This window comes from Crocodylus porosus, unplaced genomic scaffold (genome assembly GCF_001723895.1).
Source record: "Crocodylus porosus isolate Cpor-Errol unplaced genomic scaffold, CroPor_comp1, whole genome shotgun sequence".
Taxonomy (NCBI): Eukaryota; Metazoa; Chordata; order Crocodylia; family Crocodylidae; genus Crocodylus; species Crocodylus porosus.
The window spans coordinates 7,260,746-7,288,617 of NW_017728925.1; the positions used below are offsets into that span (position 1 = coordinate 7,260,746).

Here is a 27,872-nt window from a genome sequence, read left to right on the forward strand (position 1 = left end):
TCATCACATCATTCCCAAATTTGATTGCATCGTCTTAGAGCTTCGGTTGCCAGGGTAACACCACAAAGTCATTATGTGTATGCGGCGGATGCCTTACCCCTCTGAGGGCCAGTTATTTGGCCACCCCTCCTTGCCCCCAGCTCTGCTGTCTTTGCCGCCCTGTGAAGGCCCCGATCCGGCAACACAGAAAGCCAGTGGGAGTTTGAGCATTGATTTCACTGGGAGACAGAGTTAGGGCCCAGGGTGCTATGTGAAATGTTAGAAGTCATTCAAAGGTTAGACAAAATGGAGTCTGCTTTGCTGTACAACAGGGACCTGATCCAAAACCTACCAAAATCGGTGGAAAGCCTCCCACTAACTTCAGCGGACTTTGAGCTGCGCCTCCTAGGGGCAAGCCATTGGGGCATGTGTGAATAGGACATGCCCCCCACCTGCCTTTCCAACTCACCCCCTGATCGCCTTGTCAGTGCGGCTTGAAATCTCACGCGTTCAAGAAAATGCTCACTCTCTCACCAGCTGTTTTTACATGGTTACACTTATGCTTCATGATGTCTGTTAATGCTAAAGGAATTCAAGCTGGGAAACCCCCATGCCTTGCACTTACAGCACTTCTGAACAGTGTGCGTGCAGCGGCAGACACCTGGGGGAAGCTCTTTGCCCATGCCAGTATTTGGAGGATAAGCTGTGATTCCAAGAGGCTGTCAAGGAGTTTGGGAGGAGGGGAGAAGTCTTTGATGTCTGCTGGAGCTATGGGTAGGTCAAACCATATATGCAAGTTGGCCAGGAGACATGTTATGCTGGGCACATGGGGGGAAGACATCTTCATGCCCTTGTTGGTGACTGAGAAGGATTTACACAACTGAGAATGGGTAGTTAATACAAGTTAATTAAAGTTATAAACCATACCTAACTCTAGGAGGCAGTCAGGGTGAATCTACAACATTTTAGGCTGACTCAGCCTAACTTTGACCCCTTTTTCCTGACCTAGACAAAACCTGATCGGAAAAACAGGGAAGATATGAAGAGTTGATCAGAGGTGGTGAATGCATGTGTTTGGGAGAGGGCGTGTGTTTGCGGGATGAGGGTGAGCACAAACACATTTTGTGTGTGCGCCCGGTGGAAATCTGCATGGGAATATTGTCAGCAGGTTCTGAACTGTGAGCATGCTCGTGCATTCGTAAGAAGTGTGCAAATGTCTGGCTGCACGTGTGCAGTAGTGCATGAGTGCATGTCCCTCTAGATGACAGTGTGGGAGCGTGTGTTCGTGAGACACTGAGAGGTTGGCTAATGTCTAGCTGTGCGCATTGTGAACGGTGTGTAGCTGGTTATGTGGTTTTGCAAGAGGTTGTGTGAATGATCAAGTGATCTGGGAGACTGTGAGGCTTCAGTTAAATGGGCAAGTAGAGGACAGGACACAGAGGCCTGCTTAAAAGAGTTACAACAATACATGGAGAGCTTTCTCTTCCAATGCTGACCCAATAGCTGCTCAAAGCCATGCCCCTCTTACCACCACACCTGCCATCCCTACCCAAGTCAGCGATGACCCCATGTCGCTGCATTGCTGCTGGTGCTTGAGGCAGGTGGCAATCAGGATTGCCCCCAGGATTGTTCCAGCTCTTTCTCCATCTCCAGTCAATTACTGCTCCTGTTTGTGAAAGCCAGAACTGATATGCTCCTGGCCCCACAACAGTGCAGGGAAGGGAGATGAAAGATATTATTTTTCAGGTGGAATAGCTTCCAAAACGGTACATTTGCAGTCAAAGTGCTGCTTGGAATGCATATGAACCACTGCCTGCAGCAACAAGAAACAAAGCCATTAAAGTTTAGATAGCAGTGTTTTTATTTTTAACCAAATGACTCAGTCTCCCCTCTAGCTCTGAGCCTGAGAGAGACAGGGAGAGAGACAGAAAGAAGGAGAGACAGAAACTTAGCCAGTGCAAGTTCAGAAAGCTTTAACCCCATTGGGATCCTGCCGCAGGGAAAGTTCAAGCAGCCTGTTCTGTTTAATTGTGCCTAGAAAAAGGTATTTAAACCAAAGTTGCTGCTTCGCTACTACTTCTTTTTTAAAAAGAGATTTCAGGGGTTTGTTGTGACTTTATTCCTCCCCAGTGCATCCTAGTGTCTTTCCTTTTTCTACCTTTTAATGCTGCACTCTTGCTCACAACAGGGAAGGGCTAGACTGAGAAGCAGGAAGGGGCATGAGTGCATGCGAGTTTGGACTGTTAATTCTTTTGGTGGCTATGCTAAAACCAAAGCACATCCGCTATGCTAGGCAGTTGTTTGATACTGGGGGCAGGGCTCTTTAAGCACGTTCCTGAATCAGGGCTTGCCTGCCCAGAAACTTGCAAACTCCAGAGGCATGTTGAATCACAATCATATCCCCAGTAATATTTTTTTTTCCAGAATGGATGAAAATGTATGCAGATATACAAGTGAGAAATAGGCCCTGGGGCATTTGGCAAATTGGCCGATGCACCATCAGTGCACAAAATACTGGCCATCACTGCTGCTGTAGAAAAGCAGAGTGGCAGAAATGAATTATGTCTCCAGCAATTGTCCAGGGAGGAGAGAAATTAAAGAGTGATTTTTTTTTTTTATAATAATAATAGTAGGAGTAGTAGGAGTAGCAATATGCTTGCTATATTGGTTGGTTGGTATTGGTTGCAGCCATGTTGATCTACAGACATAGGCAGACAAGGTTCTTTGGGTAAATCCAATAACTTTTAGTAGACCAACTAGAATAGTTGGAGAAATTCTTTGCAAGCTTTTGGGAAGAAAGGTGTGTCAGGAAGAAAGGTGTTTGTACCCAAAAGCTTGCAAAGAAAAATTTCCTGACTATTTTAGTTGGTCTAATAAATGATATCGGATTTATCCAAATAATCTTGTCTGCTTATACTCTTTAGAAAATACTCTAAACATCCTCTGCAGTTTTAGGAAAGGTGGGATGCTCAGTGAGGTTTTGACCCATGCTCTGAAAGGCAAGGTGCACCCATTGTTTTGGGCAGAGAGCAAGTTGTGTACATGCCATTTCACTTGACTAAATGTTATGTGTGCAATCACCGGGATTCATGTGGGCAGTTCATGTGGCAGTAAGTCTCACAATGTCCCAACTAGTGCAGAAAGACAATATACATCCTTAAGACCAGATCACTGCTCCTGCCATGTTAAAAAAAGGGTAGGAAGCAACCTGAAGGGGCCAACTGCACATACTGGCCTGTGTAACTTCTCCCACCCCTTTGGTCTAGGGGAGGAAAGGGACATTGTCCAGGTAGCTTGCACACTCCAGTAATCCTCAAATGGAAGAAAGACTGTATGTGAGTTTTTTTTTTTCTAGCCAAAATATGCTAGAGTTCGCACAAGGTGTTTGCAGGGGAGATGCAAAGCATCCTGGGATGCTGGGGGACTGTGAGTGAAGTTGAACCAGGAAGGGGTCTGGGACAGAAGTTCCATAAACCAGTTTGACCTAAATCAATTCAGTCTGATACTACTTCCGACCAGGTTTATCCTAAACCACTTTTGGCCATTTTGAACATGGTTTATGTGCCCTGAACTTCAGTTCTGTTACAGACTTAATCCAGCTTCTGAGCACTTAAACTGGTTTATGTGTAACTTCTGTCCCTAGCCTTCACGTTAGTCACTTTGTTTTCCTGATATTCAAAACATTTTTTGCAGGCAAAAAGCAGGTGGGTTGCATTTTGATGGCTTTTTAAACTTGGATTCGGGAGGGGAGGAAAGTTTGGTGTTGCTGCAGGCTGAGAGAGAGAAAAGTTTGAGTAAAGTTTCTCTACAAAAAAGCTACTTATGTAAATTACAGTTGGAGAAAGCCACAGCTGTGGCAGTTTCCTTGGTGGTTAATAATTATTTGAAGTTCAAACGTTTTTGACATATACATTACCACTTGTGCTTTGAACATGTAAAACTCTATATAAGTGCTAAGTGTTATTATTATTTCAGAAAGATTTATGTCTTGGCTAAATTGTAATTTGGATAATTGCATTCTGTCTACCTCAATCCACCCTGCCGTTTCAATTGAATAGAGAATACTTCTTTGCTCCCTAGCCTAAACTGTTGTGGAGTGTTACTGTGCGTGATTAAACAACTGACCCTTTCCCTCCGCCTACTCACAGTGGTAAAGTTAAGCTCCTATTTGTAGCACTGGGGCCGTGGTTCGTGAAGGGGTGAAAGAGGCTCTGGTCTACAGAGGTGCAAATCTTCTAGCTGATTCATCTATTTAGGTCACAGATGCGTATTCAGATTTTGAGAAAAGCCAAGGCAGTTACTGCATTTAAGGCCAAATGTTCAGAAGTAAATATGGATTTGGACTGCCCAGCCTGAAGATACGTCTACACTGCAGTCACTGTTTTGTTATACTTTAGGTCTCATGGACTTTAACTGAGATGAATATCATGCCTGTATCAGAGTTGCTGCTGTGACTGCAGGGTAATGCAGACTTACCTGAGCTAACTTTCATCACTGCTACTGATAGCAGTCTTGTCACAGTGACAGTGCAGGCCAGCTGTCTTGACCCAGCTTCCCTTATGGGTTCTTTAGCTGGGCAGAGCTGCTTAAAGCTACCTAGCTAGCTTGCTTAAAATGAGCGCAGGTAGGTCTGCAGTACACTGCCTGAGATACTTTAAAAGGGCCTGCTTTTCAGACAGTGCTGAGCAACCCTCCTTCAATCAGTGCCCCTTTAAGATGTCCAAAGCAGGGCACCCAAAATTACTAATCATTTGGAAACTTGCCTTGCCTTCCACTCAGTTCCACTGGTGAACACAGTGCTCCAAGAGCAGCAGAATAATGAGAGCCCAATTGTATCTCTGACAAATTTCCTGAAGTGCCTGAAAGCTGGCATGGAGGGTCTAGCAACAATCAGCGAGGCATTCACTGAGCAAGTTTTTCACTCCCTGAGACAATTATTTTTGAGGTACAAGTGGAAACAGAAAGTTCCCACTTCAGGCAACAGCCCATAGAGGGGCCTGATTTTAAGACAATGCAGAGTGCCTCCAACTTCAATTGGCGTAGCCACAAGTGGTGGGTGCTCATCAGTGTCTGCAAATCACAGTATTGCCAACTCAGAGCATTCAAAAATCATGAGCTTAGAAAAAAATACTAATAAGACATGGTAGATTCTTTTATTTGAGTATCCAGCATGCACTGCCAGAAGGGCGTGAAATAAGCTTTGTTTTTCAAATAAAATCACTTGACTTCAGGAGCTGGGACATGATTCATTCCAAAAACAAGTCCTCAAAAATATGATAGTTGACAACACTGAGGTTGGGACAAAAGCTTCTCATGTTCCGCACGACACCAAGTGAAGATGCAAAGTGACTGGCATTGTAGAGTCAATAGGGCTTATTTTGGGGTGTGATTTACTTGGGAAGTGCTTAGGAAATGCAGTAATGGATGCTTTACCTGCCTACAGCTGAATTGTAATAGGACAAAGAAGAGAAGCAGGGATGGCAGGGACTGGATGAGATGCAGCTGAGATGTCTATTTATTCCCTGAGCTTTATCCTGAGTGAGTTTCATTTGCAATTTATGCCTGTAACTGAGAATTCAATTTCTCTACTTCTAAGAAAAAAATAAAAACATCCTGATTTACTGAAAAATATGAAACAAAGCAGAAAATAATAATAATAGTAATAAAAAATCAGGTGGCAGAGGAAAGCTATTCACACGGAAAAAAAAATCTTTATTTCTATGTCTGCGGTCTTTCCCTTTACTGGCCGGGATGAACTATTTTTCCTTGCAAGTTCTGCATTTTTTCAGGATGGGAAATATGACCTCTCTGTGCATACAGGAACTTGTTATTTCATACCTTGCTGCCAGTGTGGATCTTAATCAACCAGAAAAACTCAAAATGACAAACAAACAGTAGACAGCTTTGCTATCTGAGGTTCATTAGCTCCTGGTGACCTTTCAAATCTGCAAGAAACCAAGAAGAAACACGCAAAAAAAATGGGAGGGCTTTCAAGTCATTTTGCTGGTAATTTTCACTGCTCCCCAGATCCCTTCTTTTAATGAGTGGCATATCTTGATTGTTTTCCCAAGATTTGTACTTATAGGAGTAAACAGAGAGTGGTGCTCTGACCCACCATGGAGATGGGAGGCAGAGGGTGCCCAGAGGAGTAGCACATGCTTTGCTTTGCATTGCCCAAGGTTATTTGAAACTAGCTCTCAAGGGCATCACCAACTGAGAGGCTGGAAATTCAAGCGAAGGGCACAGTGTCACACGTTTGGCATAAATGCACACTGGGGAGCTGTCAGCAGTGCCCTGCTGCAAGAGGCTAATGGGGAGGAAGATATGGTCACCAGAACGGATCTGGGCTCTGGACCACATCCAAAGCAAGGGCAGGGGAACAGAAGGACTGACCTTGAAGGCTAGCCCCATGGCTGCGGCCATCCTGACACGGAGCCAGCAGAATCAGGGAGCAAGGAGAACTGATTTCAAGAATTAATCGTTAATGACAGACATGCCTGGACAGGACTGCCATGGCAAGCAACAAGGGCCAAATCCTGAGGTGGTGTAAACCAATGTCTTCCTACTGCCATCAGTGGTAGAGCTGCCTAGAGCATCATATGCCATTGGAAAAGGCAGTTCTGTCTGTATCAGAAAACTTGGAAAAATTGGCTTGATTTGGCCCAAATTTCATTCTGGAAGAAAACCAGGGAGAAATAAAAAAAGTTCTGACAATGCTGAAATATCCTGGCTTGAAATTTTTAAACTGAAACATTTCCTTTCCTCTCCTCCCCCTTTGGAAATGGCTTCTGATTTCAAGGGGGTTTAATTTTACTCTATTATTGTAACATTGCACAAGGTAATCAAGTTAGAGTCGAGCCAAAGTATTTTGAAGAACTGAAATCAAACTCTCCCCTCCTGCCCCATCCCAGGCTTTTCCTTTATGGAGAATTCAAACATGTTGAAGTGGCATTCCTAATTGGAAGGAAGCCAAATTTGAAATCTCAAACCCTTCCATAAAATGAAACCTCTGTCATCTGTTTAGCTCTAATTAGCAGCAATTTACACCACCTGAGCATCTGGCTCTCATCAGATACCTCAGGGAAAGAGGCAGTATTGCAAGCCTGAATAGAGGAGAAAGGGCTGTTTCAGCTGTAACTAGAAATGCTTTGTAGCCATTTTGTATACTCCCCAAATGCCTCGTCCTGCTGGATCCCTGCGCCTAGGGAGCTTAGCAGGGAGCTAACAGGAAAACAGAAGCCAGCTGTTACAGGGGAAGCACTCTCAAAAGGGAGCGAAGGGCAAGTGTCCGTGCATGGAGAGGGCAGGCACCCTTCTGGGCTTTGGGACTGATCAGATCTAGAGAGTAGGGGCAGCACTGAAGCTGGATGCTGAAAGCTAAGGAGCCCACCTGAATGTTTCCCATTGCACCTGGGCTGCTAGCTCCACCTGGAGCAGTTAGGTAACCAGAGCCCTGCCATGGAAACAGCTTCTCAGGTGGAGTGACTTTGTTGTGCTAGGGGAAATGAAGAACAGATGTGAAATACGCCATGCGGGTAGTGATGCCCTGTGTGGTGCGCATCCTCCCAAGGTGATTGTTACCTCTCCTTGTAATGGAAGGAAAGCAGAAAGGAAAGGAAGCTGTTGAGCTGAAAAGAGAGGGCATGGAGCGGAGACTGGAAACTCCCTAGGACTTGCAGAAAAAGCTCCCCACAGGCCCCGTTCTCTGCTCTCAGACTCCCAGCAAAGCCTGTTGACGTCACTGGGAGTTCACTTGTATCCTGCAGGGGTTAGGATCTTCCTGCATCTGGCGCCGAGGTGCACTGGCAGTACAGAGGCAGAGGAGCCCTGGGACTCCAGCACGATGAAGCTGGAGAAGGTCTGTGTCAGCTAAGAGCAGCTGGGAGGGATAATTTGCCATCTGTGTGAAGTGTTTCACCCCCGGTGCTGTCGGTTACACTAAAATGCAGAGCAGGAGAGAGAGGTGGTGCTGATGGGGGTGAACCATCTGCAGGAAAGAAACAGGACAGCAGGTAGCCTTAGAGAATCACTTGCAGGGAAGCTTGCATTGGAAAGCACCTGGCATGAATCTGGCACCTGTGAGGATGTGGAGCAGGGGTACTGTGTGCAGCTGCAGGAAACATGGTTATGGCTGTAAAAGGGCAGCAGGTACAAGCAAACAGAGACAGGCATTTGCTTGAAAGAGGGACCAGGCAGGTTAGCCTGAGCTTGAGGAGGTTCCAGTGTGGGTTCTCAACATGAGCATCTCTGGGCCCCGTCCTTCTCTGACTTCTTGGGAGTAGAGCTTCCCTCCGGGTGATCCCAGCATGGAAATGGGCAAGACTTACCAGATGGTGCATGTGTCAGAGAGCACAGGTTGCCAAAAAGGGCTCCAAGAGTTGGAGAATAAAATAACAGTTATAAGTACTCCAGCGTTCAACAAACTCAAACTCCAGGCTGAAGTGTGGGATCATCTCCAACAATGGTAGTGGGTCTCTGTGCTGAAAAGGACTGACTGTGCAAACCACATCTCACAACTGAAAGGAGAAAGGCCTGTTCAGCAGCTGATGAAGAAGCTGGAGAAATTAGTGGGGGAAAAGGTGCAATAAAGCTAGATGTTCAGCTCTGCTGGAGGAACTTGAAAGCTCGGGGATGTGTGGGTTCACACCGAGCCCATGGCCTGCCCAGCAGGCATCTCAGATGGTACAAAGAACACAGAGTATTTTCCAAATAGCTTTTGTGTCCTCCTTACTCCACACCCCACTTCTCCCAGTGAAAGCACCAGGTGCAGGGCCATTATGCAGTTGTGGGCTCTTTGAATTTTAGGGTCTTTCCAGTGCATCCCAGCTTTCTTTTTAAAATCAATACTGCTCACAGCAATTTTTGCTGAGTGGAGCTAGCTTTCCTTATCTAAATCAGCATGCTGACAGCTGGCTTTGGGAAACTGTATGCAGCCATGCAAGCAGCAGCAAAGGCATGAACATCAATAATTCTCCTGCCCGTTCACTCCAAGGCGGTTTAACCTTCAAAGCCTAGTTGGGCCTCGCTATGAAGAAGTCCTTGGAGCTGGGATGCTGTTCCATCTGATCTTGTTTAAAGGAAGCAGGGGATGGAGTTCATCGGCAGACATAGAGCTGGGTGGTCCAAGAGTTCAGGGCTGCAGATAGGAGCCTGATTTTGCCATAGATTTGATTATGGAATTGAGCAACTTCACTTTTCTTTCATTTTAATGTATGTAAGTGGGGACAGTACTCCTTTACCTACATGAATTGCAGTTATTGCAGTGGTGTGGCTACAGCTCTTAGCGCTTCGTGTTGTGAAGCTAAACCAAAGCACGGGTGCCACTACTACCTGCCTATAGGAAGGAAGGCCCCAGTCCTCAAAAGTTTTTAGGCACTCTTTTCTGGGAGTTTTGTATCTAGCTATCATATGAGGATCTGGGCTGGAGAATTCCCCCAAAGTTGCTTTCCCATAGCTAAGGGGATGGATGGGATAGCTGGATTCAGAAAGTCTTGGGAAACATCTGAACCTCAAAAGCAATATTAAACCCTCATGGTGTGTTTTATAAAGGGTCATTTCCTAACAGGACCCTCTGCAGGCAACAGGAGAGGTGTCTCAGCCACCTTCTTATTCTTAGGCCAAGCCCCACCTGGCTTCCCTTTGCAGAGGGACCGTTAGCTTCAGGGTCCTACCTTTCTTATAGTTTTATTGCCATCATTGAAAAAGGAGGGCGTTCACAACCACCCATCAGTCAAGAGATAGCTATTTAATTTATATTTATGGTGAGCTCTGGGAAGGAAACACTGCAGCTCAGGTTATAAATTAGCCACCTCCTCCAGAACATCCATGCATCCATTCCACACATAACGCTTGCACAGAGAGGTCACACACCAGGCCGGTAGCAGAACCAGGAATAAAAGTGAGGTCTCTTCCTTCAGTTGAAGGCCCCTATCTGCTGCGTTCACCCCAAGAGCATGAGGTACGCGTCACGGAGAGCCGGTGGCTGACCGAGTTTATCAAGAGCAAAGGAAAAGCCATACCAGAGAGAAGGAACTAGACCTGAAATTAGACCTCCCCGTTTTGGAGCAAGGAACCCAAGAACCAGTAGAACTATTATAAACGACTTCCTCCTGCCCTTAGCCCCCAGGAAGACATAAACCTGTAGCCATCTGTCAACCAAATTAAACACGGGTTTTGTTATACAGGTGCAAACTGCTGTGTTGACATTCTTCCTTCAGTTTAAATGCGCCTTATTCCATATTTTCTTAAACTCTTCCCCCCCCAATCAACTTTAGCTAAAGTAAAACAAGGCAGTCTTACAAACTGCAGTGAAAACTCCACACAGCCCTTTGCACTGGTTTTGTTTAAAACCACACACCTAGTTAAACTAAAGCACCTCTGAGGATGGGCAAGCCCCTTGGGTCCCCAGCTGCACCTGCGCTTCCTGTGGTGCTTGGCTAAGCTAGGTCTTCTAGTCATTAGCTCAGCAAGCAGCATCAGGAGCTCTGACTCAGGTGTGCGTGTGTGTTTACCTACTTGTGCTTTCCCTAGACGTCTGGGAAGGTTACAGGGCAGATTGTTGCAGTAATTGATACAGGAAGGCATGAACACAAAAGAAAAACAAGTTGTTCCCTTTCAAACTGCACTCATGCCCCATCCGCCCTGGCTTCACACGCCAGACACAGGAGCCCAGATGAGAGGGAGGACTGAATCTCAGTGGAGGAAAGCTGTGAACAAAAGCCCTGGAAACTGCCTCTTTAATAAGGGACCAATCACCTTGAACTCATGCAGTGTTTTGTTCTCTGTCCTCCAAAGGTCCTTACACTGCTGTCACATCTGAGAGTCTTCAAGTTGCGTCTTAGGCAATGGAACCAACACTTGTCTTGTGGTTGTTCTCTTGCGGGGAAGAAATGCGTGCAGGGGAGTGTTCGGGGTTTGATCTTTTGAAGAATAGATATAGCTATGCCTGTGTGCATGCATGTACTCACACCCACTCACACCCCTGTTTTGCTCTGTGTTCATGTTAGAGAGAGCAAGGATTAGAAGGTGGAGGGGTTAGTGATGGCCTGCAGTTCCTAGGAGAGTCCCCTGTACAGTCTCAAACCAGCCACAAAGAAGGCATTGTGTCCCTTTATGAGAACATTTCATGAAGGTAATGGAGTGTCTAGAAAGTAAGATCCAAGACCCTGGACTTTGGTTGCAGAGCAGTGCAAACATGTTCACCCCGTCTCTGGTGAACATCAGTGTGCAAGCAGGGATGGTAGTTTGCAGCTGCACTGAGTCTGGAACCTAAGGCACAGATGGATGGTACCTGAGGTACAATATAAGGTGTCACACAGGAATACACTGCTGATACCAACCCTTGCACCTTGAAACTGCCTACATTAGACAGCAGGCCCATTGGAGAAAAGACATTTTTCTACATCTTTGTGAATCATCCTGTGGTACCATAGTATAAGACACTGTAACAACAAACTCCAGCCCTCACATTTCTCTTAATTTCCCACTTTTGTCTATGGCTCAGGGGGCAGGCATACTGCTCCTTTTTGTTTCACAGCTGCTAGAAACATCTGCAGAAATCACCTGGCGCAGAATAGTAACTGTGCATTAGCAAGTTCTGCACTTTACCTCTGAATCCTAAGTGGATTATTGCAGGAAAAAAAAAAAAAAGGAAACCTTTCTGGGCCTTGGGGTATTCCTACAGCTATGTACTGTGACACCTCTCTAAGTTCTGTGAAAATTTAGAGGAGTAACATGTTCAGGCAGCGCTAGTTTGTTAATGTTACCATTGCACACTTCTCCTTCTCTGCAGCCCTTTCTGCTTGACCAGAGGCTTTAAGACTGTTGCCCACATGATCTAAAGAAAATGGACTGCAGACTTCCAGGGCAAAAACTTCAGCAGGATTTGCCAGTGCTTATGCCCAGATGCTTGCTGGCTCTGCAGTCTGACAATAAGCCAGCAGCAAAAAATGGTGTTTGGGTGGCTTTGGGATTGACGAAGAAAGACAGGCAATGAGTTCAAACCCAGCCCAGATTGTGAGTGTGTTCACCTCGAATGGGTGCTTGCCGTCAGCTTAGCTCTTACTGGACCAGGCACACTGTGAGTCATATCCTCCCACTTAACCACTGGCAGGGGGTCTCAGTAAAAACTATGACCTGAGTCTATAAAACAGGAATGGATGGTATGTGACAGCTGTTGTCAAACACTCCTCGTTTCCGCCATGCTCAACAGGCAGTGTTGCCTCTTATCCTTCTGATAGGGATGGGGGTCAGCTGTAGTAAGAAAAGGTACATGTGGACTCCGCACCTATTTGTTCTGGTGGCTGGGCCACGTATAAAGATGAATTAATTTGCGACTGCTTCAGCTAACAGAGTTGGGGCTTTTGATTCAAGCAATGAAGGCTCCTGCTTTACAATCCAGAGGTTTGGGGGTTGCTCCCTACTGCAGACAGCCTCTCCCCTCCTGGGGCATTGGCAGTGGGGTGGGTTATCCATCTCACTTGGTGAGATGATGGGTATCACCCACTTGGATGCAGCTGGGGGCTGCGTTTGGCTGACTGCAGCCATGCCATCTGGACAGATGTATGAACACTGCCTGAAAGAAAGGTCACTGGCTGCCTGTTGTCAAGTATGACTCACTTTCGCAGTGCAGGAGTGGAGGGACTGTTATTCTTTATTGCTGGCAATTTTGACATCAAAATGGGATGCTTTATAACAGACATGCCCTAGTTCAAACTGCAGTTAACAGCAGAGTCCTATGGCCTGTGCTAAATACAAGGTCACGCTAGACCTTCTGGTCTTACAATCCATGGGTATAGGATCAGAACAATGATGCAGCTAAGCCTGGGGCGTCTCTGTCAGCAGCCAGCTCTAGGTCCCCCTAGTAGGTAATAACGTGCAGCATAGAGCCAGACTCGAGCCCAGTGGTAGGGCAGCCTGCATGGGAGTTTGTCCTACTGTTTCTTCTGTACATAATCTGTAGAAAAATAGTAGGCTTCACTGTGCAGGGCTGTCTATCTGGCATGAAATTCACTTAAAATTCAAAAAGTAAATTGGAAAAAAAATAGCACCTGAGAGTTCCCTGGAAAATCAATTACACTGTGTATGAGAGTGATGCCTAGAACAATGTTCCACAAAAATGGCAAAATTCCCTGCAATTTTCATCAATTCTTTCTTCAATTTCCTCCCCATCCCTGGTGATGTGTCAAAAGAAGGATGTCTTTCTTTCTCCAATTTTGGTTGTGCTGCCTGGGGTGGGAGGAGTGGAGGGAATGAGAGAAAAGCCCATTCCAAAAATGTAATTAGGCCTATATTACTATGTGAATTACTCATTATATTTTGTTTAGAGCCATTATTGGCTGGAATGGCCCTGAAATTGAATTGTGCTGCAGTCTCGCAGGCGCATTTCATTTTACCCACATTCATTTGTGGTCAGGGGCTGCATTAGAATCGGAGAACGAGGAAGTAAGTGGAGGGGGGAGCGAATCGGGGCTGAGGCAGGGGGATCTCCAGCAGTTCCTTCACTTACAGAAGCTTTCATGAGAGAGGCAAGGAAACCAAATGAAAAACAACTCGTGGCCCCAGTAGGTTGATCTATGCATTTGTCTTTGATGGGCAGGACTCACCAATGGTTACATGCCTTCAAATGAGAGGTGAAGCGGGGGTGATGGTTTGATGCTCTGTCCTAATGCAGAGGACAGGCATGACACATGCAGCAATAGGGACCCTTCACTCTCAGACTTACTGGGCACATGCCAATACAGAGGAGGCAGCAGTTAATGACATCTCTGTGGGTCACTTAACCCACAACTTCTCTGCTGACACTGTCAGCTGTGGTGGAAGAGTTATATTTGCATGTGCGGACAACTATGTATTGGGAGCTGACCTTAGTCAAGATCAATTGGAAGGGGTCACCGTGCTGCCGTTGATAATACTGACTTTCCCCTGTTTTTAGGAAGTGCTGCTCTGGCTTGGGTTTGAACCAGTGACCTAACAGCAAACATCTCCATATCCAAGTCCCCGCTGACTTATTTCACCATCCTTCTTTTGCAGCGGGTGTGATCAACGTATATGTAAAAGTGTCACCACTGACCTCCCAGCTACTTCTGGGCTGACTGCCATGTAGCTTGGGCTTTTTTTGAGCGTGTAATTCTTACAATTGTCTGTCTAGTTGCCTGCTTCTTCAGAAGAACATAAGCAGCGGTGGAGGTTAAGGAATAGTGTGTGTGTGTGTGTGTGTGTGTGTGTGTGTGTGTGCGCGCGCGCGCGTGTGTGCAGGTGTGTGTGTGTGTGTGTGTGTGCTGCAGTTAGTATGCCATGGACAGGAGTGTGTGCATTGCCACTGAGTGCTGCTGTACATGGGAGAGTGGTACACAGAGCAAGCAACCACAAACCTATGATTGAGTCCATGCTCGACAACCAACTTTCTATGTAACCTCAGGCAAATCATTTACCCTCTCTCTGTGCCTTAATATCGCATCTGTAAAATGAGGAAATAAGCACTTCCCTTCCTTGCCAGGGTATTATGAGGCTGAACAAAAGATCCTCCTATGCTCAGATGTGATGATGATAGGGCCCCTATATGTCCTGCTTCTGGGGTACTGGTACGTTTACCCACCCAGGGGTAGGTATGATCGGTGTATGTCACTAATCGACAGCTCCCTGTTCTGGGGCTCAGGTCTCTACCTCCCCAGTCCTTTCGCTAGTAAAGCCGACAGTGCCCCTGTTCTCACCTATGGCTTGGCCTCCGGACACACTGCTTGGTAGAGAAGCTATGAATCAGCCTTCTTTCTCCTGCTGGACAAGGGTTTGTTTTGTGACATAGGGTCACAGCTTCCTCTGCGAGGACCCATGGAAGATGAAAGCAGAAACAGGCTGGCATCCGCAAAGGGGAAAAGGAAGATTTTTTTCCCCTCTCTTTTAAACCATCCCTCGTCTGAATAAAATGGGGAATTAGAAGGGGATTATGTATTGGCAGGAGAGGTGTAATTCATTTCTGCCACTGTCCACATGTCAAGCTTGATTTTAATTTCAGATAATGTCAAAACCAGATTAAAGCCTATGTAAAAACCCAGCCTCCTGCCCCACGTCACTCTGCACTGAGCACTTTACGCTCCCCCTTCTCTGCACACACGCTCAGGTGTATGCAGTACTAACTGGTCTTCAATCCCCACGTACTCGGAGCTGGAACAACAGCATGTCCCACTTGTCCTTTTCACCTCCAGCCTGGCTATTCCTGTAGCAGTGCCCCTTACCCTGCCTGCACCTTTCCCAGTCTGCACTTACTACCTCAGTGGCTTGTCATTTATTTGATAGGACTGGAGGTGAATGGTAAGGATAATGTGGAAAATACATCTGCTGTAGAATTACAGATGGGTATATTCAACGAGACACCAGTGCAGCAAGCATGGGCACTGAGAGTTAATTAGGCCACTGAAAAAGGTGTGATACCAAGCTCTTGGAGGCAAGGACTGTCTTTTGGTTCCTTGTTTTTGTAGTGCCTAGCACAGGATGACCCAGCTTCATACTTGGGCTCTCAGGCACTGCTGCAGTACGCATAATAATGTATTGGGCACTTGCACTCCAACACAACACTGGAGGAGAGGAAAAAAGCAGGCAAAAGTACCAAAGAGAGTAGGTTTCCTGGAGGTTTAGCATCTCAACTGTGTGTGTGTTTGCACATACGTGCTTTTGTGTCAGCATTCACATGCATGTGGCCAGGCATGCACCTATTCATGTATATGCAGGGTGCAATTTTCTCTTTCTTTTCTGCTCAGTTTCTTTGTTTCTACTCCACCCTTGTCTTCTGTTCTTCCTCCTGTTGTCACTAATCTGCCACTCTACTCCCTGCTGCTTTCTGGTTCCTTCGCTCTTAATGGTCTCTGCTGGTTTACCTTGGAGGCTAGGAGACATACAGCAGACGACTCTCCAGGGGTGAGGACTTTTACTTTTGACTCCCCTGATAGAGCTACTTCCAAAGGGCCACTAAGGCCAGTCCCTTCAGGGTGTTTCCCCAGTCACCCTGTGGGCGACAGAGACGCCACCCCTTGCCCTAAATGGAGCCTGAGAGTCAACAGGAAAAACACAATCGCAGCCTCTCCTTTTGTGCTGCCTCCCTTCTCCCTCCTGCCCTGCCTAGCTGTTCCTCTGTCCCTTCCCTGGGGCAGTCTTGTGATAAGAAACCGTCTTATTGATCTGGGTTGTATTTCAGCCTCTGCCAGAGACTTGTTGAACCTAGGGAAGTCACTTAAACCACCATGATCAAATGCAGAGGGCTAAAAGACACTTAAGTCTATATTTAGGCCACTAATGAAACTCAGCATGATTTTCACTGAAGTCCATAAGCACCAAAGTCCACTGGCCCCTCAGAGAGCTGGAACAATATTATGTAGGTGGATGTGGGATGTTTAACTTTAGGCAACTAAGTAAGAGAGAGGCCCTTGGCTAGTGTAAATTGGAATATCTCCCCCAAAGTCCATGTGCATTTCTCCCAATTGAAGCTCTGACCCATGGCCAGAACAGATGCATGCCTCAGTTTCTCCTTCTGTGAAATAGGTTTAATAGAAAGTGTCTGCCTCATAGGATTAAAGCAATGCTTAGTAGTTGAAGAAGTGCTTTGAAATCCTTGGATTGCATGTACAAACTTATTTCCTTATATATGGCTTTCCTCAGTGAATACAAACACGGGGATTTCTGCCTCTGCTCATTTACCATTTATACCAACATGCTTTTGACAAACATAGAGAAAATGGACCTTATTAAAAATAAACAAATCTCTTGCGATCTTTAATCCCAGGTGAAGATAACTCATTTTGTGTTCTATTATTATTTTGTTTTATTACTCGGCTATTGGAGACACCGGCAGTAAAAAAAATGCTCCTCCTATATCATTACAATGGGCCTGCCGGGGAGCAGTGCATGTGGATAGGGTGATGGTAGGGGAACACTGATGCTATCATCCCACAGAATTAATGTGCTGGCTGGTGGGTTCTTTTCATTGCAGCTGTAATGTATCAAAGACAGTGTAAATCCAAGCAACTAGATGGGCTTTCCCATTGGAAAAAAAAAAAAAGGACACACACTTTAAAAACTAAAGGGAAGGCACTGATGTTCAGTACAGCTGCCACAGAGAACCCGCTCTGCACACGGCTGGCATTTCCTGCCATCTCATGTGCACAGCCTTGGAGATGGGTTGCCTAACCTGAGCGAGGGGGCATGCGTACCAGTGGCCTGCACTACATGAGCTGGATCAAAAATTCACACAGATTCCCAGAAGATTAGGGTTGGGAGGGATCTTGTGAGATCATCAAGTCCAACCTCCCTGCTTTTGGCAGGAAAGACTACTGGGGTCACATAACCCCAGCAAGGTGACCTGGATTCTCTTCTCAGCTCTGACACCCTGGACAAATCAGATCATCTCCTCAATTCCTCCATCTCAAACATGGAAATAACAGTACTTAGCCGCCTTTTTGAGAACTGGTGATGAAAATCACTCCGTATTATCTGCCACCTTCTTACTATCAGCATTTGGGATTGAGTGGAATAGGCCCTCATGCCCTGCTCTGGCTTTTACAATATATGGCTGATGATCTGCAGCAGAACCAAAATCACCCCTAGTTTTGTCCAGTTTTAAACATCTTTACAATATTTACAAGATCTGGTTACAGTAGCAATGGAGGTGTTGAAACTTGCTAGGAGTGGCCAAGCCTCCTGTATATTTGTTTCACAAAAGCTGGTGTGGCAGATTCCTCCCTGTTGCATATAAGATTTAGCTCATATCCTGCCAGAAAATAAAACTAAACAAAAATAACCCCAAATAAAAACACGTCACACTTCATCCCAGAGCTATGAACTGCCAGCAGGAACCAACATCCCAGGGGAGGCCATTCTCTTTCCATTAAACCTAGACAGTCAGACCACAAAAAAGCATCCTAGTTAGTTTTAATTATCATGGCAATGCATAGGAGATGCAGTCACTCAGTCTGCCATGCTCAAAGCTTTTTGAGATCATTGACTAGATCCTCAGCTAGCCTGAACAATGGAGGTTCTCCAGTTTACACCATAAATCAGATCCTGTTTGTTAACACCCAATTCACCATGGACTTGCACCTTCTGCTGTCATTTCCAGCGGTGCAAAGCAGATGCAAACTTCCACCAAGTCTAAATGGCAGTGTTTGGCATCCAATTCACATCGTGGCTATAAATAAGTCTGATTTTCTCACTTACAGCCATGCAAATCTGGAAATGCTGGAATTACTCTATGGAAGTCCTTGGGATTACACTGATATAAATGCAAGGAGAATTGGGTTTGAAGTCCAGGCCAATAGTTAATAGTAGTCAAAGTATAGCTAAAAAAATAATAGCATCGATTGTACCTTAGTCGTATCCCACAGCTTCTCTTTATACAATTGACTCCATGGATGCACCAAGAGCATTTGTAACTATACTGTCATCCCCCGAGAGCCATATAGCTTGGAAGACTGAGAGCTACACTGTATGGCTTCATGCATCACCATTTGAATGACCAGCCAAGCTGTGCTCCCAGAATCTTTATAACTGGTGATGTCTGAAGTGGAACAAGGAGAGCACAGCTTTATTTTCAGAGCCTGGGCTGAGCTCTGAAAGCAGCTCAGAGGGAGTGGTAGAAATCTCTGCTTTGATTTGCAGTCCAGGGGCATTAGCTTTGAATGATCTTGGATAGAGAGTGAATTCAGAAACACCCAGATGCTGTTTCAAATATTTTTGTCTTTTCACTTTTCTGGAAAGACCTGCTCTTTTGTATTGTGAACACAGTTGGATAGGGTGGCTCAGGGCACTGCAATGGGGAGACAGAGCTGGCCACCAATAGGGACCCAAGGCCAGGTTGAGATTGATGTAACAAAGAATTACTGTTTAGTGGCCCAGGTGAAATGAGTTGGTGAGTCTCTCTGCTCAGATGCCAATGCGTGGTTGCTCATGTGTTCAAATTACCCATGACTCAATGGGCTATGAAGACCAAGCTAGATAAAGAGGTGTTTGCCTTAGATCAGAGCTGAGGTACAGTGTCTATTGGAAGTCATTTTATTGCAGTCTGATAGGGATAGGAAAGCCACAGTCCCATAAGTCCCAAATGGCACAAGACATAGCAGGAACACGGGTGGCCAGAGGGACATCATTCAGCTGCTTTGCCCTGGCTCTATCATAGGGTCCCTCCTCTGAGCATCTACTAGTAACAGAGCACCAAGACACAGCAACCCAGACTCAGTTTCCCCAACAGAATTTCCTGCCTGTGGCACTATTTCAACTCTCAGGACCTCCCTTTTCCCTAGATGAGTTGCCCCTTCCTCAGTCTGAGTCCACACCCATGGTCAAGGGAAGAGTTGTTTGGTTTATTGTAAAGATGGCACCGCATGAGATGGGGGTGGGGAAAAACATCACACCCGACTGGAGTCTGGAGATCCATTCCCACCCCCGGTTACCATTAACTCACCCTGCTGTGATAACACTGATACACACAGGAGCATTTGAAAATGTTCCTATTGATCGAAAATGAATAATTATCACCCTCTTTCTCTGTTCCAGGGTTTCGCGGTGAACAGAAGAGCGGAAGCACTAAGCGGGATTAATAACTACTTTTCATTACTTTTAATGCAAACTATTGATTTTAAAGTGTTGTAGGGTATGACAGTTTATTACAATAAGACAATAAAACAGACTATATGAAATAATTGAGAATAATCTCTTCCCTTTTCCTGCGCGACGCGAGGACATTATGTTCTGTGCATGTGGAGACATTTATGGCAAACTCTATCCAGCAATGGCAGCTTAAGCACTCTATAAAACAGCACTTTGGAGCCAGAGTATTATAAATAATAGGTAATAAAACTGGTAAATGGGGCTTTAATTTGATTCCATTATGTCATGGAATGACAGGAGGGGAGGGGGGCAGAGCTGCGAGGGGATGGGATGCTGTATTCAGTTTGCAAACGCCTGGCACCATGCAAGAGGGCAGGCAAAGGTGGTGCAATGGGCTGCACAAGTCTAGTGTGACCAGCAGGCGCAGGCAGGGATTCAGGCCTGATCCTGTGAGTAGAGATGCCAACAACCTCAAGCCCTGAGCCAGAGCTGCAAGTCAGGGCTCCTTCCGACCCTGTATCTGATATTTCAGACACTATTCAAGCTGCTTCTGATGCCTCTGCTTTGCCTGCAGGTGGCGCGGACCCACTGGTTGCCACGTGCCGAGTCTTGTCATCCCATCATCTTTGCAGAAGCTGCTTCTCATCCTATGCCCTGCAGGTAGCTAATGGTTTCCGTGCACACTCAGCTAGAGCACACGTGTCCTTTTTCCAAGGAGGCTGGCTGAATTCTGAGCCTCGTACGCAGAGCACCAGTATCTCCTCAACCACCATACAGTGAACTCCCTTCTTGAGGGTCTTTGCTGAAGGACCCTGAAGGGTTACAACCACCACAGCCTACCCCCTCCAACTACCGTGGCTCACTTTTCAGCTGGCACATCAAGTATTAGTAGCAGTAATATTGTGCTAGCGTGCAGAGGCCCCAGGCCAGGACCAGACTCCTGTTTGCTTGGCGCTGTACATACCCAAGACAGTCTGCTCCAGAGAGCTTACATGACACTACAAATACCAAGTGCCAGAGCAACCAGAATTGTTAAGAAGCTCAACTGTCTTTCACATATCCTGCACGAGGTATAAACCCACCACTATTTGATTCAGGGTGCCTACTGGAGCCCTGGTTTGCTATGTTCATTCTCTCCATCCCATACCTGGAGCCTGAAAACTACCTTTGCCTACCTTTGCACTTGATGCCAACCAGCTGGGGCTCCAGAAACTGAGCAGCACAGGCTGTGTGACTGACATTTCTCCCCTGTGTAGTTGGCCCTGCACAGCAGCAGAAGGTGCCGAGCAGAGGCCTGGGAGAAAATCCATGCATGCGTTTTACTGCAAGCAGCAGAAACACAATTGATTAAGAACAGATCTCTGAAAAAGACCCAGTGCAGGCACAACTATCATGATTCAGATCTAACGTGCGGCAGAAGAACCGCAGTGATAATGGCCTCAGCAAACAAACACCACTAATTCCTGAATACTCTGGAAAATCAGCATAGTGGCTCCTTGCTGGGCTCTCTTTGTGTGTCCTTTGTGAGTCACACATCCACAAACTGCCAATGGGTGTCATTTCCTTGGCAGCCTATAGGAATTGATATGCAACACCAGCCCTACTTCTCAGAAGGGCTGCTCTGAAGCCAAAGAGAGGCAGGGCAAGGAGAGCACAGTTATTAGGGAGATGACTGGATGGCTTGGGAGACTGGTAATGGGATACATGGCATTTCATCCCCAGTTTAAATCCCATTGCAGAGAAAGTCATTGCCATCTGGTGCCCATTCAGTGCCTGGCAAGATATGAAATGAATCTGGGGTCTCAGCCCAGTGGTACATTTTCACTGACTTTGAACTTGTCCCACCACAAGGGGGTCCAAAGACTTGATCTAGCAAAACATTTGAGCCTATATTGACCTTAAAGTATGGGAGCAGTCCCACTGGCTCCAATTCAGCTACTTGCCTACTTAAACTTAGGGGTGTGCTTGAGTGCCTTGCTGTGCGCCAGCCTAAATTATCGGAAGGAGAAGGGTCCATTCACACCACTTTACACACCTCTCAACCTCACCGAGATCTCCAGGGCAGGACTGACATGCTGTGCTAAGAAGTGTTATGCATGGGAACACAATTGCCAGCTTCTTTGGGGAGGATATTCCAGAAGGGACTAAGCTGCTGAACCTGAAGCCAAGGATTTTTCTGTAGGTCACTACGGGCAAAGTGCTGTAGCAAGCAGGGCGGGGATGGGGGGTGAGTAAGGCAACGGCCCCGGGCGCTGAAACAAAGGGGCACTAATAGTTGCTGCCCAGGTGGGGCATGGAGCCACAAGTGGCTTGCTGGGGGAGCTCGGGGACAGGGGAAGGGCAGCTCTCACTGCTGCATGCACTCCCAGGCAAGCATGGGGGTGGGGCAAGGGTGGGCTGCCATACGGGCTTTGCCCCAGACGCCAAACTTCATTTCTGGGGCAAAGCCATGCAGCATGATTACAGCACTCCATCGCTATACTATCTGGACAGCTTCTCTGTCTTCCAATCATCTGTCATAGTGCACTGCACGGGCACTAAATAGGATCTCATTGGAGTAGGAAACATCCTTTAGTTCTGGGTTTTGCTCCTCTCCATCCCCCTGAACTTGGAAGATGAGCCAGGCTTATGGACATGGGACATTCTCGCAGATCAGGTCCGATCACAGCATTTCCCAGCAGTGGAGAAGGGAGGAGGAAGCCAGTCCCTTTATTGATACAGAGTGCCTAATATACTGCTGCAGAATGCAAAGTGGGGCCAGTGCTCTGTGCAAAATTGCACAGTAGGAGCCCAGGGGCTGCTGGTGCACGTAATGGAATAATGCTGAATTGCTGTGGACCAGCTGAATCGATATGACGTGTAAAAAGTATGGGGCAGGTGTCATGTGAAAGGTCAGGACTTAAACACAGGCTGGAGAGGTCAGGCTTGTCCTAAATTTACTCCTTCAGCCCTGGAAATGTAGCAAAATCTGACTTAGACTGCACTGGCACTAAGGAGCCCGCAGCTATGAGCCATGACCCCGTAGAGCTAGGCACTGTACAAGCATATGGGCTGCATCCCTTCCTTCTCTTTCCTGCCATCTCCATGATTTGACACACAGGAGACGACTGGAGGGCAGGTCGTCAACCCTTTCACATAGGTTGGCTGATCAGTGTCTTTTAAGTATTATTACGACTAAGATCTGGGGGGGAGGTCGCAGGAAAGGAAGGGTTCCTTATTTCTGTCATTTTCAACCCTAAAAGTCAAGTGTTTCCTAGTTCTTCTAAAAAGAGCACTGATATCCCTGGAGCCTTTCCAGCTTTTCGCCTAAGCACATAATCAGGCAGGGCTGTGTTTTTTAGAGAGGGGATTACACACACAATAGAGCTGAAGAGCCCCATCGGAGCTATTCCAATCTATTAGGAGCTGCACTCCATCCAAAGTAAACATTAGAAGGAGAAATAATGAACTAACTTTGCTGCCCGCGCTAGGCAGACAGGAGGGTGCTATGTGTGTGTGGTGCATTTTCCCTGCACAGGCTTTTCTTTTGTGGTGCTACGCTGTGTTTTTGCACCAAAACAAAACATGCGCTCCAGCCTCTCAGCCCTGGTACAGAGAGCCGCTATCACGCTGCCTATGCAGCGGCAGAACGCGGGAGGCATCAAAACCATCAATAGCAGAGGGACCACTGAATGCCACAGGAAGTGCCCCACCATTTAGTGCATCACAAACTAATAAACTGGCATTTGTGTCCATGCCAAAGGGGCCTGGTCTGCAAAGAGAGCAGCTGGGAAAGGCACGAGAGGGCAACGGCAGCTGCTCAGTGTCCCTTAAAGGGAGAGGCAACTCTAGGGCAGAGACCTTTTTGGGAAGGGGCTGGGACAGTGTGGAAACTGCAGCTGTGAGATCCTGGAGAGGGAGACAGGCCAAGGCAGGAGAGGAAGAGACTGCAGCTGGCCAGTTGCTCTGGGCAAAGGGGCCAGCGCAGAGGAGATCAAATCCGTCCCCGTCCAGTAGAATCACACCCGGGATAAATTTGGACTACAGACTTTAGCTCTAGGGGGAGAAGCCAGTCCAGGCGAGAGAGTCCAGCTGGGATGCGGCTGGGGAGAAAGGACAGGGGAGCGATACCTTCCAGCCTTGAAGAAGAAACACACCCAATGGTCCCAGCTGGGCAGAGGCCCAGGGGAAAGCAGGGGGCGGGGGGGGGGGGGTGACATCCCAAGTGACTCATGCTCTCCTTCCTGCCTGTGACCTGCCTGAACCTGCCCCTTGCACATGCCCTGCATAGCTGGCAATCCTCCTCCCTGGGCTGAGGATGGGGTGCAGGAGGGAGGGGGGAAATGGACTTTGTTCCTGCAAATCTGTTAGCTGGCAGCATTGCCATGGTAACCGGAGGCTTCCTAGGAGGAGGAGGTGAGAAGTAGAAGCAAAACAGGCCAGCGAGCTCAGCTCTGCTGTGGGATTTGAGCTGGGAGGAAGTTTTACACCAGGAGAAAAAGAGCAGTGTAAACAACAGGCACGTGGGGGTTCTCAGCGGCAGGACCAGCAGGTGAATGCACGGCCTGGGAAGGATGCACTTGCAGCAGACAGACCCGGCTTCATTTGCAGGGGCTTCCAGCTCCCTGACGCAGCCACTGCGGAGCAGATACAACCTTCCTTCCTCCCTTCCTTACACCTGGGCTTAACAATACCCAGCCAGCACACGTCTGTTTTTCTAGCCGCTGCTCTCGGAGGACATCAAAACCCTCTGAATTCACCTCCTGACTGTCCTCTGGCTGTGTTTCCACAAGTGAGGGAACTAAAGCATGAGGAAGTGTCGTGGCCTACCCAATGTCATGCAGTGTCACCAAAGCAGTGTCTGATCTGGGAGCCGAAGGCATCTTTCCTGCATCCCATGCCAAACCCAGCGCTATTTCTACTCCCTGCCCCCTGGAAGCGATACACCAGAGAAAGGCTTTTCTGCCGTCTCCCTCTGTATTTACATGGTCTCTCACCTCACCTAAGGTCTCTGAACTGAAGGGGATGCATTTTTGAGAAAAGGATATGAAACCTGAGCTGCTGTTACCTCCTGCTTCTGCTGGCTGAGGGTGGAAGTCCTTTCCCAGCTTGGCCAGGCCTCAGGTTGGGAAAAAATCAAGTGGTGACACTGTCTACATTGCAAACTCCATGGCTTTCAAATAAAAGGCCTCTTGAATAATGAGAGCATCTTTACTCTTCGGTACTCCAGGCAAGCAGAGGACAGGTAATTATGTTGACACTTATATTGTCACCATTAGGTTCCAGGGTAAATGTTAACCCTGAGGAAAAGGTGCAGGTCACATCTCTTAGACACATCATTTCAACCTATCTGCAGACTCAGGCGTGGGTTGCATTTGATTTATAATTTGCAGCTATCTCCAGGACTATAACATCTATAGACTTTTTGTTTTTTAATGAAAACTATGTCACAAACTTGTTATGTGAACAGTGACAAGTCACTAAGTATTTGGTGCCTGTCTGTAAAATGGGCACAATGCACTTGCCCAACTACCAGAGATATTTTAAGGAGTACAGGTTACAAGGTGCTCAAGTACGGTAGACGTGGGGTCCATAAGAAGACCTGACAGGGATCTCTTATTTGTAGACTTTTTGGTGGCAATAAAGCACATATTAGTTTCAGTAAATAAAGTATAACAGTCCTTCCTCCTCACTCTTTCATTTCCTTTGGGTAAAAACCACACCAGCAAGCCGTAGTTACATAAAGAAACCCATCTATGTTAATTCGGCATTAGTCCTGTCCTGCAAATCCAGGTTACAGGGAAACAGACTCCAGTTCCATGGCCAATGAGGGATCAGAAAATGCCGGGGAAAACTCTGTTAGAGAACTGGCCCAGTTTGCTACATGAGAACTGACCAGTTTGGGAAACCAGACAGGTGAGGGAAGGATCTCCAGAGTCACACAGTGAAGTGGATAGACAGGCAAAGGGGAAGTGTAGGGGGGACTTCTGCTTGAGAAATTGGGAATGGGAGATGGGGGGAGCGTGTATGACTATTGTACGGCAGGCAACAGAATGGAGGGGCAGGGGTAGCGAGGAACTATTATTTCTGCATTTGAAATGTGAGAGAGAGAGCAGCAAAGCCAAAGCAATGGGTGGGCTGAGCAAGTGGATGGTATACATGACAAGAGTAGAGATCACATTTAAAGATAACAGTCCTCTCCCCCCTCTGCATATACATCCTAGGGGACCCAGTTAATAGAGCTGTTAGGTGGAAAAGCATTTGCATTAATAAAGAGCTCAATGATGGACTTTATTCTTGCTGCTGTTTCCTCTCCCAGTCAAATCAGCCTGCACAGCCCTCCCCAGAGAGGGATTCCTAGGAGGGATGAGCTGCCTGAACAGCAGAAAGAACACATTTCATACCATAATCACTGCAGGAAGAGACAGCCTGTTTGCCCAACACCAAATTGCTTTTGAAGTGAGATGCAGGGCCTAGTGGTCTTGTGGCATGGTCATTCTGTAGGCTGTCTCCTAAGAGCCTGGGTTTCAGACTGGAGCAGTCATTTCTCTGAGAAGCAAAATGGGCTTGCGCAGCTTGGCCATCAGGTGCTCTGGGCTCACCTGCATTTCAAAGCCTTATAGTGGGGCTAATACACCTTTTCTCCCACCCTTTGTCTACCTTCTCTAAGCTCTTTCAAGAAGGGCCTCTCTGACTAGAGGTCTTTACAGCACCTAGCACAAAGGGACCTTTTGGTGATAGTGGGTGCTTCTATAGAGGATGTTTATTGAGTAGACTAATTAGCTCTGCGGTAGACATCTCTCATCTACACGTGTGGCCCTATTAGGCCACAGGAAACTAATTAACCCTGTAGTAGGGTAGTACTTATAAATCTGAGTACTGTCCTGCTGCAGGAATTTTTACTCTGCGGCAGTGCACATATAAACACTGACACGGTCAGCTGGGGCATGATGGTGCTTCAGTGAGGAGCTGCTTGCTGACTAACCTCTCTTTGGAGCACCTTCGTGCCCCAGCCAGCCCCTCTGCAGCACACTGAGATGGGTCAGAGCAGCCCCGGGCTGGCAGGCTGACCCTGTGTGCCAGCTGGGGCTGCTCCGACCTGGCTTAACATACTGCAGTCCTGGGCACGTGTTCAAACAGCATACCTGGGAGCAATAAACTTGAGTGCAATACACACTGGAGCTTCTTGCTGCGTGCTAATAGCACGCGCAGATGCACTCAGTGGGCGCTTGTACACTTGACGGTTGTCACCATGTACACATGACAAAAATGTCATTTGGGTGGCTTAATGGCATCATGAATTACACGTGATGTAAGTTTTGGGGGTTTTAAATGAGTTTGCAGCATCGCAGACTCAGCTACATCCGGATGTAGTTTAGTTTGCAACGATGCGTTGCAGCTGTCAGCTCGCTCCCCTCCACTCTCCACCCCTCTCCCCCCATAGCTGCAGGAGAGGTGGGCAGCCTCCTCAGGAAAAAAGGATCGGGCCCCTTGCCACTTCTGATTTGCAGCAGGCGCCTACTGAAGGCAGACGTGGTGAGAAGCCTAATCCTTTTTTTTTCCCAGCGAAACCTGCCTGCCTCTTCCACGGCTGGGTGGTGAGTTGCTGGTAGGCCAAGCAGCCCCTGAGCTGCGGGCGTTCTGGTCCTTCCCCCCGTGACATTGGCACCCCCCAGGGCTGCCCAGACAGGCTGCTAGTGGGCCAGGGGCTGCCTCAGCTCAGGGGCAGCACCCGGCTTGATTCAATTCTTCTCCAAGCCTTCCTGGGAAGCAGCGCCCAGGGGGCAGGCTCCGGCTTTGCCAAAAAAAAAAAAGGATCGGGCCCCTTGCCATAATGTCATGGAAAAATTGAAACAGTGAGCTTCAATTAAAAACCCACCATTTCAATTTAGGGGGCACAGACAAAAACCTTAAGAATTAGACCCCCATCACATGTACAAGCACCCAATGTCACATAAATAACACTGATAATGGCAAATGAACCCCTTAAAATATTCACCCCCAGTGACACGAGTTACAAGAAGGACACAGTGCAGGGCTCTACCCTTTTTCTGAGGCTCCCAAAGCATTTAATAGATTCAGCCTCACAGTGCCCATTTGGGGCAGGTGAATGAGAGTGCTTTCGATATAGGGAAACAGATAAAGTGATTATGACTGTGTTTATGATTTGTATTGTGTCCAGGAGCCCTCATCATAGGCCAAGACCCCGCAGAGCTGGCACTGTAAAGACACGGTCATTGCCCCAGAGAACTTGCAAGCCTGAGAAGCATCTTGCACAGGGTCACACAACTGAGCCTCTTCACAGCTGGGAATACATAAAC

General features: G+C 47.2%; 1 long non-coding RNA gene across 1 annotated transcript; it reads left to right on the top strand.

Annotated features, from left to right (window-relative positions):
- Window positions 1-1,924: 1,924 nt before the first annotated feature.
- On the top strand, window positions 1,925-27,872 carry LOC109314152. The gene is made up of 3 exons (XR_002102225.1): window positions 1,925-2,023; window positions 20,147-20,232; window positions 27,734-27,872. It is a non-coding gene; the product is annotated as an uncharacterized LOC109314152 (long non-coding RNA).